The sequence below is a fragment of the Dendrobates tinctorius genome, unplaced genomic scaffold (assembly GCF_039654945.1).
Source record: "Dendrobates tinctorius isolate UK_male_01 unplaced genomic scaffold, ASM3965494v1 ptg000011l, whole genome shotgun sequence".
Classification (NCBI taxonomy): Eukaryota; Metazoa; Chordata; class Amphibia; order Anura; family Dendrobatidae; genus Dendrobates; species Dendrobates tinctorius.
This window is the reverse complement of record NW_027361679.1, coordinates 100375907-100398535: the sequence shown is the minus strand read 5'-3', so window position 1 is coordinate 100398535 and position 22629 is coordinate 100375907. Positions and strand designations below refer to the sequence as shown.

Sequence of the window (22629 nt, the reverse complement as noted above, 5' to 3'; positions counted from 1 at the left end):
TATTATATAGGGGGGGTCAGTGTTCCCATGGTTTGTATCCATGTAAATAACCCATATTATATAGGGGGTCTAGGGGGTCAGTGTTACCATGGTCTGTATCCATGTAAATAACCCGTGTTATATAGGAGATCAGTGTTACCATGGTCTTTAGCCATGTAAATAACCCATGTTATATTGGAGGTCAGTGTTACCATGGTCTGTATCCGTGTAAATAACCCATATTATATAGGGGGGTCAGTGTTACCATGGTCTCTAGCCATGTAAATAACCCATATTATGTAGGGGTCAGTGTTACCATGGTCTGTATCCATGTAAATAACCCATGTTATATTGGGGTCAATGTTACCATGGTCTGTATCCATGTAAATAACCCATGTTATATTGGAGGTCAGTGTTACCATGGCCTGTATCCATGTAAATAACTCATGTTATACAGGAGGTCAGTGTTACCATGGTCTGTATCCATGTAAATAACCCATGTTATATTGGGGTCAATGTTACCATGGTCTGTATCCATGTAAATAACCCATATTATATAGGGGGTCAGTGTTACCATGGTCTCTATCCATGTAAATAACCCATATTATATAGGGGGTCAGTATTCCCATGGTCTGTATCCATGTAAATAACCCATATTTTATAGGGGGTCAGTGTTACCATGGTCTGTATCCATGTAAATAACCCATATTATATAGGGGTCAGTGTTACCATGGTCTGTATCCATGTAAATAACCCATATTATATAGGGGTCAGTGTTACCATGGTCTGTATCCATGTAAATAACCCATATTATGTAGGGGGGTCAGTGTTACCATGGTCTGTATCCATGTAAATAACCCAAGTTATACAGGAGGTCAGTGTTACCATGGTCTGTATCCATGTAAATAACCCATATTATATAGGGGTCAGTGTTACCATGGTCTGTATCCATGTAAATAACCCATGTTATATAGGAGGTCAGTGTTAGCATGGTCTGTATCCATGTAAATAACCCATATTATATAGGGGGTCAGTATTACCATAGTCTGTATCCATGTAAATAACCCATATTATATAGGGGGGTCAGTGTTCCCATGGTCTGTATCCATGTAAATAACCCATGTTATATAGGAGATCAGTGTTACCATGGCCTGTATCCATGTAAATAACCCATGTTATATAGGGGGTCAGTGTTCCCATGGTCTGTATCCATGTAAATAACCCATGTTATGTAGGAGATCAGTGTTACCATGGCCTGTATCCATGTAAATAACCCATATTATATAGGGGGTCAGTGTTACCATAGTCTGTATCCATGTAAATAACCCATATTATATAGGGGGGGTCAGTGTTCCCATGGTTTGTATCCATGTAATTAACCCATATTATATAGGGGGTCAGTGTTACCATAGTCTGTATCCATGTAAATAACCCATATTATATAGGGGGGGTCAGTGTTCCCATGGTTTGTATCCATGTAAATAACCCATATTATATAGGGGGTCAGTGTTACCATAGTCTGTATCCATGTAAATAACCCATATTATATAGGGGGGGTCAGTGTTCCCATGGTTTGTATCCATGTAAATAACCCATATTATATAGGGGGGGTCAGTGTTACCATGGCCTGTATCCATGTAAATAACCCATATTATATAGGGGGGGTCAGTGTTACCATGGCCTGTATCCATGTAAATAACCCATATTATATAGGGGGGCAGTGTTCCCATGGTCTGTATCCATGTAAATAACCCATATTATATAGGGGTCAGTGTTACCATGGTCTGTATCCATGTAAATAACCCATATTATATAGGGGTCAGTGTTACCATGGTCTGTATCCATGTAAATAACCCATATTATATAGGGGTCAGGGTTACCATGGTCTGTATCCATGTAAATAACCTATGTTATATAGGAGGTCAGTGTTACCATGGTCTGTATCCATGCAAATAACCCATATTATATAGGGGTCAGTGTTACCATAGTCTGTATCCATGTAAATAACCTATATTATATAGGGGTCAGTGTTACCATGGTCTTTATCCATGTAAATAACCTATATTATATAGGGGGCAGTGTTCCCATGGTCTGTATCCATGTAAATAACCCATATTATATAGGGGTCAGTGTTACCATGGTCTGTATCCATGTAAATAACCCATATTATATAGGGGGGTCAGTCTTACCATGGTCTGTATCCATGTAAATAACCCATATTATATAGGGGTCAGTGTTACCATGGTCTGTATCCATGTAAATAACCCATATTATATAGGGGTCAGTGTTACCATGGTCTGTATCCATGTAAATAACCCATATTATATAGGGGGGCAGTGTTACCATGGTCTGTATCCATGTAAATAACCTATGTTATACAGGAGGTCAGTGTTACCATGGTCTGTATCCATGTAAATAACCCATATTATATAGGGGGTCAGTGTTACCATGGTCTGTTTCCATGTAAATAACCCATGTTATATAGGAGGTCAGTGTTACCATGGCCTGTATCCATGTAAATAACCCATATTATATAGGGGGTCAGTATTACCATAGTCTGTATCCATGTAAATAACCCATATTATATAGGGGTCAGTGTTACCATGGTCTGTATCCATGTAAATAACCCATATTATATAGGGGGGGTCAGTGTTCCCATGGTTTGTATCCATGTAAATAACCCATATTATATAAGGGGTCTGTGTTACCATGGTCTGTATCCATGTAAATAACCCATATTATATAGGGGGTCAGTGTTCCCATGGTTTGTATCCATGTAAATAACCCATATTATATAGGAGATCAGTGTTACCATGGTCTGTATCCATGTAAATAACCCGTGTTATATAGGGGTCAGTGTTACCATGGTTTGTATCCATGTAAATAACCCATATTATATAGGGGGTCAGTGTTACCATGGTCTGTATCCATGTAAATTACCCATATTATATAGGAGATCAGTGTTACCATGTTCTGTATCCGTGTAAATAACCCATGTTATACAGGAGGTCAGTGTTACCATGGTCTGTATCCATGTAAATAACCCATGTTATATTGGGGTAAATGTTACCATGGTCTGTAGCCATGTAAATAACCCATATTATATAGGGGTCAGTGTTACCATGGTCTGTATCCATGTAAATAACCAATGTTATACAGGAGGTCAGTGTTACCATGGTCTGTATCCATGTAAGTAACCCATATTATATAGGGGGTCAGTGTTACCATGGTCTGTATCCATGTAAATAACCCATATTATATAGGGGGTCAGTGTTGCCATGGCCTGTATCCATGTAAATAACCCATGTTATATTGGGGTCAATGTTACCATGGTCTGTATCCATGTAAATAACCCATATTATATAGGGGGTCAGTGTTACCATGGCCTGTATCCATGTAAATAACCCATATTATATAGGGGGTCAGTATTCCCATGGTCTGTATCCATGTAAATAACCCATATTTTATAGGGGGTCAGTGTTACCATGGTCTGTATTCATTTAAATAACCCATATTATATAGGGGTCAGTGTTACCATGGTCTGTATCCATGTAAATAACCCATATTATATAGGGGGGGGTCAGTGTTCCCATGGTTTGTATCCATGTAAATAACCCATATTATATAGGGGGTCAGTGTTACCATGGTCTGTATCCATGTAAATAACCCGTGTTATATAGGAGATCAGTGTTACCATGGTCTGTAGCCATGTAAATAACCCATGTTATATTGGAGGTCAGTGTTACCATGGTCTGTATCCGTGTAAATAACCCATATTATATAGGGGGGTCAGTGTTACCATGGTCTCTATCCATGTAAATAACCCATATTATATAGGGGTCAGTGTTACCATGGTCTGTATCCATGTAAATAACCCATGTTATATTGGGGTCAATGTTACCATGGTCTGTATCCATGTAAATAACCCATGTTATATTGGAGGTCAGTGTTACCATGGCCTGTATCCATGTAAATAACCCATGTTATACAGGAGGTCAGTGTTTCCATGGTCTGTATCCATGTAAATAACTCATATTATATAGGGGGTCAGTGTTACCATGGTCTGTATCCATGTAAATAACCCATGTTATATAGGAGGTCAGTGTTAGCATGGTCTGTATCCATGTAAATAACCCATATTATATAGGGGGTCAGTATTACCATAGTCTGTATCCATGTAAATAACCCATATTATATAGGGGGGTCAGTGTTCCCATGGTCTGTATCCATGTAAATAACCCATGTTATATAGGAGATCAGTGTTACCATGGCCTGTATCCATGTAAATAACCCATATTATATAGAGGGTCAGTGTTACCATAGTCTGTATCCATGTAAATAACCCATATTATATAGGGGGGGTCAGTGTTCCCATGGTTTGTATCCATGTAAATAACCCATATTATATAGGGGGTCTAGGGGGTCAGTGTTACCATGGTCTGTATCCATGTAAATAACCCGTGTTATATAGGAGATCAGTGTTACCATGGTCTGTAGCCATGTAAATAACCCATGTTATATTGGAGGTCAGTGTTACCATGGTCTGTATCCGTGTAAATAACCCATATTATATAGGGGGGTCAGTGTTACCATGGTCTCTATCCATGTAAATAACCCATATTATATAGGGGTCAGTGTTACCATGGTCTGTATCCATGTAAATAACCCATGTTATATTGGGGTCAATGTTACCATGGTCTGTATCCATGTGAATAACCCATGTTATATTGGAGGTCAGTGTTACCATGGCCTGTATCCATGTAAATAACTCATGTTATACAGGAGGTCAGTGTTACCATGGTCTGTATCCATGTAAATAACCCATGTTATATTGGGGTCAATGTTACCATGGTCTGTATCCATGTAAATAACCCATATTATATAGGGGGTCAGTGTTACCATGGTCTCTATCCATGTAAATAACCCATATTATATAGGGGGTCAGTATTCCCATGGTCTGTATCCATGTAAATAACCCATATTTTATAGGGGGTCAGTGTTACCATGGTCTGTATCCATGTAAATAACCCATATTATATAGGGGTCAGTGTTACCATGGTCTGTATCCATGTAAATAACCCATATTATATAGGGGTCAGTGTTACCATGGTCTGTATCCATGTAAATAACCCATATTATGTAGGGGGGTCAGTGTTACCATGGTCTGTATCCATGTAAATAACCCAAGTTATACAGGAGGTCAGTGTTACCATGGTCTGTATCCATGTAAATAACCCATATTATATAGGGGTCAGTGTTACCATGGTCTGTATCCATGTAAATAACCCATGTTATATTGGAGGTCAGTGTTAGCATGGTCTGTATCCATGTAAATAACCCATATTATATAGGGGGTCAGTATTACCATAGTCTGTATCCATGTAAATAACCCATATTATATAGGGGGGTCAGTGTTCCCATGGTCTGTATCCATGTAAATAACCCATGTTATATAGGAGATCAGTGTTACCATGGCCTGTATCCATGTAAATAACCCATGTTATATAGGGGGTAAGTGTTCCCATGGTCTGTATCCATGTAAATAACCCATGTTATGTAGGAGATCAGTGTTACCATGGCCTGTATCCATGTAAATAACCCATAATATATAGGGGGTCAGTGTTACCATAGTCTGTATCCATGTAAATAACCCATATTATATAGGGGGGGTCAGTGTTCCCATGGTTTGTATCCATGTAATTAACCCATATTATATAGGGGGTCAGTGTTACCATAGTCTGTATCCATGTAAATAACCCATATTATATAGGGGGGGTCAGTGTTCCCATGGTTTGTATCCATGTAAATAACCCATATTATATAGGGGGTCAGTGTTACCATAGTCTGTATCCATGTAAATAACCCATATTATATAGGGGGGGGTCAGTGTTCCCATGGTTTGTATCCATGTAAATAACCCATATTATATAGGGGTCAGTGTTACCATGGTCTGTAGCCATGTAAATAACCCATGTTATATTGGAGGTCAGTGTTACCATGGTCTGTATCCGTGTAAATAACCCATATTATATAGGGGGGTCATTGTTACCATGGTCTCTATCCATGTAAATAACCCATATTATATAGGAGTCAGTGTTACCATGGTCTGTATCCATGTAAATAACCCATATTATATAGGGGTTAGGGTTAACATGGTCTGTATCCATGTAAATAACCCATATTATATAGGGGGTCAGTGTTACCATGGCCTGTATCCATGTAAATAACCCATATTATATAGGGGGGCAGTGTTCCCATGGTCTGTATCCATGTAAATAACCCATATTATATAGGGGTCAGTGTTACCATGGTCTGTATCCATGTAAATAACCCATATTATATAGGGGTCAGTGTTACCATGGTCTGTATCCATGTAAATAACCCATATTATATAGGGGTCAGGGTTACCATGGTCTGTATCCATGTAAATAACCTATGTTATATAGGAGGTCAGTGTTACCATGGTCTGTATCCATGCAAATAACCCATATTATATAGGGGTCAGTGTTACCATAGTCTGTATCCATGTAAATAACCTTTATTATATAGGGGTCAGTGTTACCATGGTCTTTATCCATGTAAATAACCTATATTATATAGGGGGGCAGTGTTCCCATGGTCTGTATCCATGTAAATAACCCATATTATATAGGGGTCAGTGTTACCATGGTCTGTATCCATGTAAATAACCCATATTATATAGGGGGGTCAGTCTTACCATGGTCTGTATCCATGTAAATAACCCATATTATATAGGGGTCAGTGTTACCATGGTCTGTATCCATGTAAATAACCCATATTATATAGGGGTCAGTGTTACCATGGTCTGTATCCATGTAAATAACCCATATTATATAGGGGGGGCAGTGTTACCATGGTCTGTATCCATGTAAATAACCTATGTTATACAGGAGGTCAGTGTTACCATGGTCTGTATCCATGTAAATAACCCATATTATATAGGGGTCAGTGTTACCATGGTCTGTTTCCATGTAAATAACCCATGTTATATAGGAGGTCAGTGTTAGCATGGTCTGTATCCATGTAAATAACCCATATTATAAAGGGGATCAGTATTACCATAGTCTGTATCCATGTAAATAACCCATATTATATAGGGGGGGTCAGTGTTCCCATGGTCTGTATCCATGTAAATAACCCATGTTATATAGGAGATCAGTGTTACCATGGCCTGTATCCATGTAAATAACCCATATTATATAGGGGGTCAGTGTTACCATAGTCTGTATCCATGTAAATAACCCATATTATATAGGGGGGGTCAGTGTTCCCATGGTTTGTATCCATGTAAATAACCCATATTATATAAGGGGTCAGTGTTACCATGGTCTGTATCCATGTAAATAACCCGTGTTATATAGGAGATCAGTGTTACCATGGTCTGTAGCCATGTAAATAACCCATGTTATATTGGAGGTCAGTGTTACCATGGTCTGTATCCGTGTAAATAACCCATATTATATAGGGGGGTCAGTGTTACCATGGTCTCTATCCATGTAAATAACCCATATTATATAGGGGTCAGTGTTACCATGGTCTGTATCCATGTAAATAACCCATGTTATATTGGGGTCAATGTTACCATGGTCTGTATCCATGTAAATAACCCATGTTATATTGGAGGTCAGTGTTACCATGGCCTGTATCCATGTAAATAACCCATGTTATACAGGAGGTCAGTGTTACCATGGTCTGTATCCATGTAAATAACCCATATTATATAGGGGGTCAGTGTTACCATGGTCTGTATCCATGTAAATAACCCATGTTATATAGGAGGTCAGTGTTAGCATGGTCTGTATCCATGTAAATAACCCATATTATATAGGGGGTCAGTATTGCCATAGTCTGTATCTATGTAAATAACCCATATTATATAGGGGGGTCAGTGTTCCCATGGTCTGTATCCATGTAAATAACCCATGTTATATAGGAGATCAGTGTTACCATGGCCTGTATCCATGTAAATAACCCATATTATATAGGGGGTCAGTGTTACCATAGTCTGTATCCATGTAAACAACCCATATTATATAGGGGGGGGTCAGTGTTCCCATGGTTTGTATCCATGTAAATAACCCATATTATATAGGGGGTCAGTGTTACCATGGTCTGTATCCATGTAAATAACCCGTGTTATATAGGAGTTCAGTGTTACCATGGTCTGTAGCCATGTAAATAACCCATGTTATATTGGAGGTCAGTGTTACCATGGTCTGTATCCGTGTAAATAACCCATATTATATAGGGGGGTCAGTGTTACCATGGTCTCTATCCATGTAAATAACCCATATTATATAGGGGTCAGTGTTACCATGGTCTGTATCCATGTAAATAACCCATGTTATATTGGGGTCAATGTTACCATGGTCTGTATCCATGTAAATAACCCATGTTATATTGGAGGTCAGTGTTACCATGGCCTGTATCCATGTAAATAACCCATGTTATACAGGAGGTCAGTGTTACCATGGTCTGTATCCATGTAAATAACCCTTGTTATAGTGGGGTCAATGTTCCCATGGTCTGTATCCATGTAAATAACCCATATTATATAGGGGTCAGTGTTACCATGGTCTGTATCCATGTAAATAACCTATATTATATAGGGGTCAGTGTTACCATGGCCTGTATCCATGTAAATAACCTATATTATATAGGGGTCAGTGTTACCATGGCCTGTATCCATGTAAATAACCCATATTATATAGGGGGTCAGTATTCCCATGGTCTGTATCCATGTAAATAACCCATATTTTATAGGGGGTCAGTGTTACCATGGTCTGTATCCATGTAAATAACCCATATTATATAGGGGTCAGTGTTACCATGGTCTGTATCCATGTAAATAACCCATATTATATAGGGGTCAGTGTTACCATGGTCTGTATCCATGTAAATAACCCTTATTATATAGGGGTCAGGGTTACCATGGTCTGTATCCATGTAAATAACCTATGTTATATAGGAGGTCAGTGTTACCATGGTCTGTATCCATGTAAATAACCCATATTATATAGGGGGTCAGTGTTACCATGGTCTGTATCCATGTAAATAACCCATATTATATAGGGGGTCAGTGTTACCATAGTCTGTATCCATGTAAATAACCTATATTATATAGGGGTCAGTGTTACCATGGTCTGTATCAATGTAAATAACCCATATTATATAAGGGGGGCAGTGTTCCCATGGTCTGTATCCATGTAAATAACCCATATTATATAGGGGTCAGTCTTACCATGGTCTGTATCCATGTAAATAACCCATATTATATAGGGGGGTCAGTGTTACCATGGTCTGTATCCATGTAAATAACCCATATTATATAGGGGTCAGGGTTACCATGGTCTGTATCCATGTAAATAACCTATGTTATATAGGAGGTCAGTGTTACCATGGTCTGTATCCATGTAAATAACCCTTATTATATAGGGGGTCAGTGTTACCATGGTCTGTATCCATGTAAATAACCCATATTATATAGGGGGTCAGTGTTACCATAGTCTGTATCCATGTAAATAACCTATATTATATAGGGGTCAGTGTTACCATGGTCTGTATCAATGTAAATAACCCATATTATATAAGGGGGGCAGTGTTCCCATGGTCTGTATCCATGTAAATAACCCATATTATATAGGGGTCAGTGTTACCATGGTCTGTATCCATGTAAATAACCCATATTATATAGGGGGTCAGTGTTTCCATGGTCTGTATCCATGTAAGTAACCCATATTATATAGGGGGTCAGTGTTACCATGGTCTGTATCCATGTAAATGACCCATATTATATAGGGGGGTCAGTGTTACCATGGACTGTAACCATGTAAATAACCCGTGTTATATAGGGGTCAGTGTTACCATAGTCTGTATCCATGTAAATAACCCATATTATATAGGGGGGTCAGTGTTACCATGGACTGTAACCATGTAAATAACCCGTGTTATATAGGGGTCAGTGTTACCATGGTCTGTATCCATGTAAATAACCCATATTATATAGGGGGTCAGTGTTACCATGGTCTGTATCCATGTAAATAACCCATATTATATAGGGGTCAGTGTTACCATGGTCTGTATCCATGTAAATAACCCATGTTTTATAGGGGGTCAGTGTTACCATGCTCTGTATCCATGTAAATAACCCATATTATATAGTGGGTCAGTGTTACCATGGTCTGTATCCATGTAAATAACCCATATTATATAGGGGTCAGTGTTACCATGGTCTGTATCCATGTAAATAACCCATATTATATAGGGAGTCAGTGTTACCATGCTTTGTAACCATGTAAATAACCCAAGTTATACAGGTCAGTGTTACCATGGTCTGTATCCATGTAAATAACCCATATTATATAGGGGGTCAGTGTTTCCATGGTCTGTATCCATGTAAGTAACCCATATTATATAGGGGGTCAGTGTTACCATGGTCTGTATCCATGTAAATAACCCATATTATATAGGGGGTCAGTGTTTCCATGGTCTGTATCCATGTAAGTAACCCATATTATATAGGGGGTCAGTGTTACCATGCTCTGTATCCATGTAAATAACCCATATTATATAGGGGGTCAGTGTTTCCATGGTCTGTATCCATGTAAGTAACCCATATTATATAGGGGGTCAGTGTTACCATGGTCTGTATCCATGTAAATGACCCATATTATATAGGGGGTCAGTGTTACCATGCTCTGTATCCATGTAAATAACCCATATTATATAGTGGGTCAGTGTTACCATGGTCTGTATCCATGTAAATAACCCATATTATATAGGGGGGTCAGTGTTCCCATGGCCTGTATCCATGTAATTAACCCATATTATATAGGGGGGTCAGTGTTACCATGGTCTCTATCCATGTAAATAACCCAAGTTATACAGGAGGTCAGTGTTACCATGGTCTGTATCCATGTAAATAACCCATATTATATAGGGGTCAGTGTTACCATGGTCTGTATCCATGTAAATAACCCATATTATATAGTGGGTCAGTGTTCCCATGGCCTGTATCCATGTAATTAACCCATATTATATAGGGGGTCAGTGTTACCATGGTCTGTATCCATGTAAATAACCCATATTATATAGGGGGTCAGTGTTACCATGCTCTGTATCCATGTAAATAACCCATATTATATAGTGGGTCAGTGTTCCCATGGTCTGTATCCATGTAAATAACCCATATTATATAGGGGGTCAGTGTTCCCATTGTCTGTATCCATGTAAATAACCCATATTATATAGGGGGTCAGTGTTCCCATGGTTTGTATCCATGTAAATAACCCATATTATATAGGAGATCAGTGTTACCATGGTCTGTATCCATGTAAATAACCCGTGTTATATAGGGGTCAGTGTTACCATGGTTTGTATCCATGTAAATAACCCATATTATATAGGGGGTCAGTGTTACCATGGTCTGTATCCATGTAAATTACCCATATTATATAGGAGATCAGTGTTACCATGTTCTGTATCCGTGTAAATAACCCATGTTATACAGGAGGTCAGTGTTACCATGGTCTGTATCCATGTAAATAACCCATGTTATATTGGGGTAAATGTTACCATGGTCTGTAGCCATGTAAATAACCCATATTATATAGGGGTCAGTGTTACCATGGTCTGTATCCATGTAAATAACCAATGTTATACAGGAGGTCAGTGTTACCATGGTCTGTATCCATGTAAGTAACCCATATTATATAGGGGGTCAGTGTTACCATGGTCTGTATCCATGTAAATAACCCATATTATATAGGGGGTCAGTGTTGCCATGGCCTGTATCCATGTAAATAACCCATGTTATATTGGGGTCAATGTTACCATGGTCTGTATCCATGTAAATAACCCATATTATATAGGGGGTCAGTGTTACCATGGCCTGTATCCATGTAAATAACCCATATTATATAGGGGGTCAGTATTCCCATGGTCTGTATCCATGTAAATAACCCATATTTTATAGGGGGTCAGTGTTACCATGGTCTGTATCCATGTAAATAACCCATATTATATAGGGGTCAGTGTTACCATGGTCTGTATCCATGTAAATAACCCATATTATATAGGGGGGGTCAGTGTTCCCATGGTTTGTATCCATGTAAATAACCCATATTATATAGGGGGTCAGTGTTACCGTGGTCTGTATCCGTGTAAATAACCCATATTATATAGGGGGGTCAGTGTTACCATGGTCTCTATCCATGTAAATAACCCATATTATATAGGGGTCAGTGTTACCATGGTCTGTATCCATGTAAATAACCCATGTTATATTGGGGTCAATGTTACCATGGTCTGTATCCATGTAAATAACCCATGTTATACAGGAGGTCAGTGTTTCCATGGTCTGTATCCATGTAAATAACTCATATTATATAGGGGGTCAGTGTTACCATGGTCTGTATCCATGTAAATAACCCATGTTATATAGGAGGTCAGTGTTAGCATGGTCTGTATCCATGTAAATAACCCATATTATATAGGGGGTCAGTATTACCATAGTCTGTATCCATGTAAATAACCCATATTATATAGGGGGGTCAGTGTTCCCATGGTCTGTATCCATGTAAATAACCCATGTTATATAGGAGATCAGTGTTACCATGGCCTGTATCCATGTAAATAACCCATATTATATAGAGGGTCAGTGTTACCATAGTCTGTATCCATGTAAATAACCCATATTATATAGGGGGGGTCAGTGTTCCCATGGTTTGTATCCATGTAAATAACCCATATTATATAGGGGGTCTAGGGGGTCAGTGTTACCATGGTCTGTATCCATGTAAATAACCCGTGTTATATAGGAGATCAGTGTTACCATGGTCTTTAGCCATGTAAATAACCCATGTTATATTGGAGGTCAGTGTTACCATGGTCTGTATCCGTGTAAATAACCCATATTATATAGGGGGGTCAGTGTTACCATGGTCTCTAGCCATGTAAATAACCCATATTATGTAGGGGTCAGTGTTACCATGGTCTGTATCCATGTAAATAACCCATGTTATATTGGGGTCAATGTTACCATGGTCTGTATCCATGTAAATAACCCATGTTATATTGGAGGTCAGTGTTACCATGGCCTGTATCCATGTAAATAACTCATGTTATACAGGAGGTCAGTGTTACCATGGTCTGTATCCATGTAAATAACCCATGTTATATTGGGGTCAATGTTACCATGGTCTGTATCCATGTAAATAACCCATATTATATAGGGGGTCAGTGTTACCATGGTCTCTATCCATGTAAATAACCCATATTATATAGGGGGTCAGTATTCCCATGGTCTGTATCCATGTAAATAACCCATATTTTATAGGGGGTCAGTGTTACCATGGTCTGTATCCATGTAAATAACCCATATTATATAGGGGTCAGTGTTACCATGGTCTGTATCCATGTAAATAACCCATATTATATAGGGGTCAGTGTTACCATGGTCTGTATCCATGTAAATAACCCATATTATGTAGGGGGGTCAGTGTTACCATGGTCTGTATCCATGTAAATAACCCAAGTTATACAGGAGGTCAGTGTTACCATGGTCTGTATCCATGTAAATAACCCATATTATATAGGGGTCAGTGTTACCATGGTCTGTATCCATGTAAATAACCCATGTTATATAGGAGGTCAGTGTTAGCATGGTCTGTATCCATGTAAATAACCCATATTATATAGGGGGTCAGTATTACCATAGTCTGTATCCATGTAAATAACCCATATTATATAGGGGGGTCAGTGTTCCCATGGTCTGTATCCATGTAAATAACCCATGTTATATAGGAGATCAGTGTTACCATGGCCTGTATCCATGTAAATAACCCATGTTATATAGGGGGTCAGTGTTCCCATGGTCTGTATCCATGTAAATAACCCATGTTATGTAGGAGATCAGTGTTACCATGGCCTGTATCCATGTAAATAACCCATATTATATAGGGGGTCAGTGTTACCATAGTCTGTATCCATGTAAATAACCCATATTATATAGGGGGGGTCAGTGTTCCCATGGTTTGTATCCATGTAATTAACCCATATTATATAGGGGGTCAGTGTTACCATAGTCTGTATCCATGTAAATAACCCATATTATATAGGGGGGGTCAGTGTTCCCATGGTTTGTATCCATGTAAATAACCCATATTATATAGGGGGTCAGTGTTACCATAGTCTGTATCCATGTAAATAACCCATATTATATAGGGGGGGTCAGTGTTCCCATGGTTTGTATCCATGTAAATAACCCATATTATATAGGGGGGGTCAGTGTTACCATGGCCTGTATCCATGTAAATAACCCATATTATATAGGGGGGGTCAGTGTTACCATGGCCTGTATCCATGTAAATAACCCATATTATATAGGGGGGCAGTGTTCCCATGGTCTGTATCCATGTAAATAACCCATATTATATAGGGGTCAGTGTTACCATGGTCTGTATCCATGTAAATAACCCATATTATATAGGGGTCAGTGTTACCATGGTCTGTATCCATGTAAATAACCCATATTATATAGGGGTCAGGGTTACCATGGTCTGTATCCATGTAAATAACCTATGTTATATAGGAGGTCAGTGTTACCATGGTCTGTATCCATGCAAATAACCCATATTATATAGGGGTCAGTGTTACCATAGTCTGTATCCATGTAAATAACCTATATTATATAGGGGTCAGTGTTACCATGGTCTTTATCCATGTAAATAACCTATATTATATAGGGGGCAGTGTTCCCATGGTCTGTATCCATGTAAATAACCCATATTATATAGGGGTCAGTGTTACCATGGTCTGTATCCATTTAAATAACCCATATTATATAGGGGGGTCAGTCTTACCATGGTCTGTATCCATGTAAATAACCCATATTATATAGGGGTCAGTGTTACCATGGTCTGTATCCATGTAAATAACCCATATTATATAGGGGTCAGTGTTACCATGGTCTGTATCCATGTAAATAACCCATATTATATAGGGGGGCAGTGTTACCATGGTCTGTATCCATGTAAATAACCTATGTTATACAGGAGGTCAGTGTTACCATGGTCTGTATCCATGTAAATAACCCATATTATATAGGGGGTCAGTGTTACCATGGTCTGTTTCCATGTAAATAACCCATGTTATATAGGAGGTCAGTGTTACCATGGCCTGTATCCATGTAAATAACCCATATTATATAGGGGGTCAGTATTACCATAGTCTGTATCCATGTAAATAACCCATATTATATAGGGGTCAGTGTTACCATGGTCTGTATCCATGTAAATAACCCATATTATATAGGGGGGGTCAGTGTTCCCATGGTTTGTATCCATGTAAATAACCCATATTATATAAGGGGTCTGTGTTACCATGGTCTGTATCCATGTAAATAACCCATATTATATAGGGGGTCAGTGTTCCCATGGTTTGTATCCATGTAAATAACCCATATTATATAGGAGATCAGTGTTACCATGGTCTGTATCCATGTAAATAACCCGTGTTATATAGGGGTCAGTGTTACCATGGTTTGTATCCATGTAAATAACCCATATTATATAGGGGGTCAGTGTTACCATGGTCTGTATCCATGTAAATTACCCATATTATATAGGAGATCAGTGTTACCATGTTCTGTATCCGTGTAAATAACCCATGTTATACAGGAGGTCAGTGTTACCATGGTCTGTATCCATGTAAATAACCCATGTTATATTGGGGTAAATGTTACCATGGTCTGTAGCCATGTAAATAACCCATATTATATAGGGGTCAGTGTTACCATGGTCTGTATCCATGTAAATAACCAATGTTATACAGGAGGTCAGTGTTACCATGGTCTGTATCCATGTAAGTAACCCATATTATATAGGGGGTCAGTGTTACCATGGTCTGTATCCATGTAAATAACCCATATTATATAGGGGGTCAGTGTTGCCATGGCCTGTATCCATGTAAATAACCCATGTTATATTGGGGTCAATGTTACCATGGTCTGTATCCATGTAAATAACCCATATTATATAGGGGGTCAGTGTTACCATGGCCTGTATCCATGTAAATAACCCATATTATATAGGGGGTCAGTATTCCCATGGTCTGTATCCATGTAAATAACCCATATTTTATAGGGGGTCAGTGTTACCATGGTCTGTATTCATTTAAATAACCCATATTATATAGGGGTCAGTGTTACCATGGTCTGTATCCATGTAAATAACCCATATTATATAGGGGGGGGTCAGTGTTCCCATGGTTTGTATCCATGTAAATAACCCATATTATATAGGGGGTCAGTGTTACCATGGTCTGTATCCATGTAAATAACCCGTGTTATATAGGAGATCAGTGTTACCATGGTCTGTAGCCATGTAAATAACCCATGTTATATTGGAGGTCAGTGTTACCATGGTCTGTATCCGTGTAAATAACCCATATTATATAGGGGGGTCAGTGTTACCATGGTCTCTATCCATGTAAATAACCCATATTATATAGGGGTCAGTGTTACCATGGTCTGTATCCATGTAAATAACCCATGTTATATTGGGGTCAATGTTACCATGGTCTGTATCCATGTAAATAACCCATGTTATATTGGAGGTCAGTGTTACCATGGCCTGTATCCATGTAAATAACCCATGTTATACAGGAGGTCAGTGTTTCCATGGTCTGTATCCATGTAAATAACTCATATTATATAGGGGGTCAGTGTTACCATGGTCTGTATCCATGTAAATAACCCATGTTATATAGGAGGTCAGTGTTAGCATGGTCTGTATCCATGTAAATAACCCATATTATATAGGGGGTCAGTATTACCATAGTCTGTATCCATGTAAATAACCCATATTATATAGGGGGGTCAGTGTTCCCATGGTCTGTATCCATGTAAATAACCCATGTTATATAGGAGATCAGTGTTACCATGGCCTGTATCCATGTAAATAACCCATATTATATAGAGGGTCAGTGTTACCATAGTCTGTATCCATGTAAATAACCCATATTATATAGGGGGGGTCAGTGTTCCCATGGTTTGTATCCATGTAAATAACCCATATTATATAGGGGGTCTAGGGGGTCAGTGTTACCATGGTCTGTATCCATGTAAATAACCCGTGTTATATAAGAGATCAGTGTTACCATGGTCTGTAGCCATGTAAATAACCCATGTTATATTGGAGGTCAGTGTTACCATGGTCTGTATCCGTGTAAATAACCCATATTATATAGGGGGGTCAGTGTTACCATGGTCTCTATCCATGTAAATAACCCATATTATATAGGGGTCAGTGTTACCATGGTCTGTATCCATGTAAATAACCCATGTTATATTGGGGTCAATGTTACCATGGTCTGTATCCATGTGAATAACCCATGTTATATTGGAGGTCAGTGTTACCATGGCCTGTATCCATGTAAATAACTCATGTTATACAGGAGGTCAGTGTTACCATGGTCTGTATCCATGTAAATAACCCATGTTATATTGGGGTCAATGTTACCATGGTCTGTATCCATGTAAATAACCCATATTATATAGGGGGTCAGTGTTACCATGGTCTCTATCCATGTAAATAACCCATATTATATAGGGGGTCAGTATTCCCATGGTCTGTATCCATGTAAATAACCCATATTTTATAGGGGGTCAGTGTTACCATGGTCTGTATCCATGTAAATAACCCATATTATATAGGGGTCAGTGTTACCATGGTCTGTATCCATGTAAATAACCCATATTATATAGGGGTCAGTGTTACCATGGTCTGTATCCATGTAAATAACCCATATTATGTAGGGGGGTCAGTGTTACCATGGTCTGTATCCATGTAAATAACCCAAGTTATACAGGAGGTCAGTGTTACCATGGTCTGTATCCATGTAAATAACCCATATTATATAGGGGTCAGTGTTACCATGGTCTGTATCCATATAAATAACCCATGTTATATTGGAGGTCAGTGTTAGCATGGTCTGTATCCATGTAAATAACCCATATTATATAGGGGGTCAGTATTACCATAGTCTGTATCCATGTAAATAACCCATATTATATAGGGGGGTCAGTGTTCCCATGGTCTGTATCCATGTAAATAACCCATGTTATATAGGAGATCAGTGTTACCATGGCCTGTATCCATGTAAATAACCCATGTTATATAGGGGGTAAGTGTTCCCATGGTCTGTATCCATGTAAATAACCCATGTTATGTAGGAGATCAGTGTTACCATGGCCTGTATCCATGTAAATAACCCATATTATATAGGGGGTCAGTGTTACCATAGTCTGTATCCATGTAAATAACCCATATTATATAGGGGGGGTCAGTGTTCCCATGGTTTGTATCCATGTAATTAACCCATATTATATAGGGGGTCAGTGTTACCATAGTCTGTATCCATGTAAATAACCCATATTATATAGGGGGGGTCAGTGTTCCCATGGTTTGTATCCATGTAAATAACCCATATTATATAGGGGGTCAGTGTTACCATAGTCTTTATCCATGTAAATAACCCATATTATATAGGGGGGGGTCAGTGTTCCCATGGTTTGTATCCATGTAAATAACCCATATTATATAGGGGTCAGTGTTACCATGGTCTGTAGCCATGTAAATAACCCATGTTATATTGGAGGTCAGTGTTACCATGGTCTGTATCCGTGTAAATAACCCATATTATATAGGGGGGTCATTGTTACCATGGTCTCTATCCATGTAAATAACCCATATTATATAGGAGTCAGTGTTACCATGGTCTGTATCCATGTAAATAACCCATATTATATAGGGGTTAGGGTTAACATGGTCTGTATCCATGTAAATAACCCATATTATATAGGGGGTCAGTGTTACCATGGCCTGTATCCATGTAAATAACCCATATTATATAGGGGGGCAGTGTTCCCATGGTCTGTATCCATGTAAATAACCCATATTATATAGGGGTCAGTGTTACCATGGTCTGTATCCATGTAAATAACCCATATTATATAGGGGTCAGTGTTACCATGGTCTGTATCCATGTAAATAACCCATATTATATAGGGGTCAGGGTTACCATGGTCTGTATCCATGTAAATAACCTATGTTATATAGGAGGTCAGTGTTACCATGGTCTGTATCCATGCAAATAACCCATATTATATAGGGGTCAGTGTTACCATAGTCTGTATCCATGTAAATAACCTTTATTATATAGGGGTCAGTGTTACCATGGTCTTTATCCATGTAAATAACCTATATTATATAGGGGGGCAGTGTTCCCATGGTCTGTATCCATGTAAATAACCCATATTATATAGGGGTCAGTGTTACCATGGTCTGTATCCATGTAAATAACCCATATTATATAGGGGGGTCAGTCTTACCATGGTCTGTATCCATGTAAATAACCCATATTATATAGGGGTCAGTGTTACCATGGTCTGTATCCATGTAAATAACCCATATTATATAGGGGTCAGTGTTACCATGGTCTGTATCCATGTAAATAACCCATATTATATAGGGGGGGCAGTGTTACCATGGTCTGTATCCATGTAAATAACCTATGTTATACAGGAGGTCAGTGTTACCATGGTCTGTATCCATGTAAATAACCCATATTATATAGGGGTCAGTGTTACCATGGTCTGTTTCCATGTAAATAACCCATGTTATATAGGAGGTCAGTGTTAGCATGGTCTGTATCCATGTAAATAACCCATATTATAAAGGGGATCAGTATTACCATAGTCTGTATCCATGTAAATAACCCATATTATATAGGGGGGGTCAGTGTTCCCATGGTCTGTATCCATGTAAATAACCCATGTTATATAGGAGATCAGTGTTACCATGGCCTGTATCCATGTAAATAACCCATATTATATAGGGGGTCAGTGTTACCATAGTCTGTATCCATGTAAATAACCCATATTATATAGGGGGGGTCAGTGTTCCCATGGTTTGTATCCATGTAAATAACCCATATTATATAAGGGGTCAGTGTTACCATGGTCTGTATCCATGTAAATAACCCGTGTTATATAGGAGATCAGTGTTACCATGGTCTGTAGCCATGTAAATAACCCATGTTATATTGGAGGTCAGTGTTACCATGGTCTGTATCCGTGTAAATAACCCATATTATATAGGGGGGTCAGTGTTACCATGGTCTCTATCCATGTAAATAACCCATATTATATAGGGGTCAGTGTTACCATGGTCTGTATCCATGTAAATAACCCATGTTATATTGGGGTCAATGTTACCATGGTCTGTATCCATGTAAATAACCCATGTTATATTGGAGGTCAGTGTTACCATGGCCTGTATCCATGTAAATAACCCATGTTATACAGGAGGTCAGTGTTACCATGGTCTGTATCCATGTAAATAACCCATATTATATAGGGGGTCAGTGTTACCATGGTCTGTATCCATGTAAATAACCCATGTTATATAGGAGGTCAGTGTTAGCATGGTCTGTATCCATGTAAATAACCCATATTATATAGGGGGTCAGTATTGCCATAGTCTGTATCTATGTAAATAACCCATATTATATAGGGGGGTCAGTGTTCCCATGGTCTGTATCCATGTAAATAACCCATGTTATATAGGAGATCAGTGTTACCATGGCCTGTATCCATGTAAATAACCCATATTATATAGGGGGTCAGTGTTACCATAGTCTGTATCCATGTAAACAACCCATATTATATAGGGGGGGGTCAGTGTTCCCATGGTTTGTATCCATGTAAATAACCCATATTATATAGGGGGTCAGTGTTACCATGGTCTGTATCCATGTAAATAACCCGTGTTATATAGGAGTTCAGTGTTACCATGGTCTGTAGCCATGTAAATAACCCATGTTATATTGGAGGTCAGTGTTACCATGGTCTGTATCCGTGTAAATAACCCATATTATATAGGGGGGTCAGTGTTACCATGGTCTCTATCCATGTAAATAACCCATATTATATAGGGGTCAGTGTTACCATGGTCTGTATCCATGTAAATAACCCATGTTATATTGGGGTCAATGTTACCATGGTCTGTATCCATGTAAATAACCCATGTTATATTGGAGGTCAGTGTTACCATGGCCTGTATCCATGTAAATAACCCATGTTATACAGGAGGTCAGTGTTACCATGGTCTGTATCCATGTAAATAACCCTTGTTATAGTGGGGTCAATGTTCCCATGGTCTGTATCCATGTAAATAACCCATATTATATAGGGGTCAGTGTTACCATGGTCTGTATCCATGTAAATAACCTATATTATATAGGGGTCAGTGTTACCATGGCCTGTATCCATGTAAATAACCCATATTATATAGGGGGTCAGTATTCCCATGGTCTGTATCCATGTAAATAACCCATATTTTATAGGGGGTCAGTGTTACCATGGTCTGTATCCATGTAAATAACCCATATTATATAGGGGTCAGTGTTACCATGGTCTGTATCCATGTAAATAACCCATATTATATAGGGGTCAGTGTTACCATGGTCTGTATCCATGTAAATAACCCTTATTATATAGGGGTCAGGGTTACCATGGTCTGTATCCATGTAAATAACCTATGTTATATAGGAGGTCAGTGTTACCATGGTCTGTATCCATGTAAATAACCCATATTATATAGGGGGTCAGTGTTACCATGGTCTGTATCCATGTAAATAACCCATATTATATAGGGGGTCAGTGTTACCATAGTCTGTATCCATGTAAATAACCTATATTATATAGGGGTCAGTGTTACCATGGTCTGTATCAATGTAAATAACCCATATTATATAAGGGGGGCAGTGTTCCCATGGTCTGTATCCATGTAAATAACCCATATTATATAGGGGTCAGTCTTACCATGGTCTGTATCCATGTAAATAACCCATATTATATAGGGGGGTCAGTGTTACCATGGTCTGTATCCATGTAAATAACCCATATTATATAGGGGTCAGGGTTACCATGGTCTGTATCCATGTAAATAACCTATGTTATATAGGAGGTCAGTGTTACCATGGTCTGTATCCATGTAAATAACCCTTATTATATAGGGGGTCAGTGTTACCATGGTCTGTATCCATGTAAATAACCCATATTATATAGGGGGTCAGTGTTACCATAGTCTGTATCCATGTAAATAACCTATATTATATAGGGGTCAGTGTTACCATGGTCTGTATCAATGTAAATAACCCATATTATATAAGGGGGGCAGTGTTCCCATGGTCTGTATCCATGTAAATAACCCATATTATATAGGGGTCAGTGTTACCATGGTCTGTATCCATGTAAATAACCCATATTATATAGGGGGTCAGTGTTACCATAGTCTGTATCCATGTAAATAACCTATATTATATAGGGGTCAGTGTTACCATGGTCTGTATCCATGTAAATAACCCATATTATATAGGGGGGGCAGTGTTCCCATGGTCTGTATCCATGTAAATAACCCATATTATATAGGGGTCAGTGTTACCATGGTCTGTATCCATGTAAATAACCCATATTATATAGGGGGGTCAGTGTTACCATGGTCTGTATCCATGTAAATAACCCATATTATATAGGGGGGTCAGTGTTACCATGGTCTGTATCCATGT

General features: G+C 38.6%; 1 protein-coding gene across 5 annotated transcripts in view; it reads left to right on the top strand.

The window, feature by feature from the left end:
* Nucleotides 1–22629, top strand: part of ELP1 (elongator acetyltransferase complex subunit 1) — a 170169-nt gene that overhangs the window by 5590 nt on the left and 141950 nt on the right. The window contains exon 1 of one of the 5 annotated variants that reach the window (XM_073545322.1): nucleotides 10581–10603. The exons of the other annotated variants lie outside the window; for them this stretch is intronic. The gene's annotated coding sequence lies outside the window, so the exon portion shown is untranslated. Of the gene's footprint in view, nucleotides 1–10580; nucleotides 10604–22629 lie in introns of those variants that run through there. 5 annotated transcript variants of the gene reach the window in all.